Raw genomic sequence first — 2,174 nt, 5'->3', positions numbered from 1 at the left:
TCATGAGAAATGTCCACCTGTCTGTAAACGTGGAAGTTTGTCTTCTAGTATGCAGTTGGAGTTCACCCTATGTCAACTATTTTTTGTTTTGTATTGCTTTCTTAAAAAGAGTTGCTAACCAGGTCATTGGAATACCAAATCCAGTCTGGAAGGACCCACTATCCAAAGGAGGCCAAATGATGTCTTCTAGGCATGGTCTTGCAAAATGGTATCTCTGCTGGATATGAAAATGGTTGAGAAATAAGTACATGAAAATGAATCTCTTTACTGCAGGAGATCTCAGAGCTTCTCCGCTGCTGTATAATGGAACTTTCTGTTGTCATTGTCGTTAGTGCCATCGCATCAGCTCTGACCCACAGGGACCCCATACACAACAGAAAGAAATGCTGCACGGTCCTACAAGATCCTCGCAGCTGTTCCCATGCCCGAGCCCATCGATGGGCCACTGGGGCAATCCAGCTCAGCGAGGGCTTTCCTCAGGAACTGTCCTTCTCAGGAACTGGCCCCTCCTTACAAGATGTCCAAAGTATGCCGGACGAAGTATTGCCATCCTTCTCTCTAAGGAGCTCTCTGACCTTACTCCTTTCAATACAGATGCAGTTGGTCATTTTATTTCTTTATTGTTTTAATCATTTTATTGGGGGCTCATACAACTCTTTTCACCATCCATACATCCATCCATTGTGTCAAGCACATTTGTACATTTGTTGCCCTCATCATTCTCAAAATACTTTCTTTCTACTTGAGCCCTTGGTATCAGCCCCTCATTTTTCCCCTCCCTCCCTCCTCCATCCTCCCTCATGAACCAGCTTGTTATTTCAGCAGTTCATGACGCTTCCCGTTTTCTTCAGCAGCACTTTCTACATCGATGTAACTGTATGTCTATGTGACTATTGAAACACGTGAAATATAGCTGATGCAAACAGGAATTGAGTTTTTTATTATACTCAATTTTAATTAATTTATTGCTATTGTGAGCTGTCAGGTCCATTTCCATGCACCGTGACATCATATGTCAGAGAAGAGCTGCTTTAGAAGGTTTTCTCCGTGGGAGCGGTCACCAGGTCTCTTCCCCAGAGCCACTGGGTGGGTTGAAGCACCAGCCTTTCTGTTAGCAGCAAGCACTTCACCATTGGGCCCAGGGCACCTTCCTTTACAGTCACATAGATGCCTTCGGCTGGTGTCTATATGGGGAACAGTACAACTGCATACCACACACATTACCAAGGTCCACCCCGAGAGGGGGGGACACACATGGCATGTTCCCACTGATTCCATCATGGAACTGTGGTGGCAAAAGATGGAATTCCTTATACAACATTGGAAAGACTAGCCCCGTGCCACAGCCCAGGAGACCACTTTATTATCTACAGTTGAATTGGCCCCCACGGAGATCAGTCCCCCTGTTCTCTGATTGTCACAACATCACCAGTTACCCCGAAAGACCCACGTCCTGACAGACCCTTCATCTCTCGTGAAGGTCCAGTCAGAGGGATGCAAGTGAGGTAAAGGAATTGCCTACCCCTTTCCCCCAAATATAAAATACTCATACTCTAGGACTTTGCAGGTAACCTGATAGCATTGCAGACATGGGTGGATGTAATTACTTCAGCCACCCATTGAGATCCGCGACACTCCATTTTACCGGGCAGGCCAGCAGGAATCTGCTGAAGTGATTAAGCTTCTCCGGGCCACACAATTAGTTGGCCTTTATCTACTGACTATGTCCAGTGGTGAGATTCAAATAATTTTACAACCAGTCCGCTGCCCTGGTGACCGTGTTAAGTATAAAAAGAAACGATATACTGAAAGTGGTTCATTATCGCATCCAGTTAATACTTTAACAAGAGCCATAAAAGAGGCATACAAAACTAGACTGTGTTATAAGAAAGAGTTTTTAAATATTAATGAAAAATGTTAAATAAAACATGACCGAAAAACCAATAAACCTGGTATTTGAGGTTTGTCCATAGTGTTTCTTGGTTGGTGTCCTCACCTGGCATAGCCTTCGCTTTCAACTGGTCATCACTGGCTGTGAGACTCACCCTCAACTATCTTTCCACTATAGGAGGAGGGTCCCCTATCTTTAGAGGTAGGTCAATTAAATGAATAGACTTTGTGTTTGACATATTTGAAACATGTTATACTCACCTTTGAAAAACCTCTTTCTGTTA

Source organism: Echinops telfairi, unplaced genomic scaffold, assembly GCF_000313985.2.
Source record: "Echinops telfairi isolate 266 unplaced genomic scaffold, ASM31398v2 ScPeMD7_11;HRSCAF=52, whole genome shotgun sequence".
Classification (NCBI taxonomy): domain Eukaryota; kingdom Metazoa; phylum Chordata; class Mammalia; order Afrosoricida; family Tenrecidae; genus Echinops; species Echinops telfairi.
Note: the sequence above shows the minus strand (reverse complement) of the source record.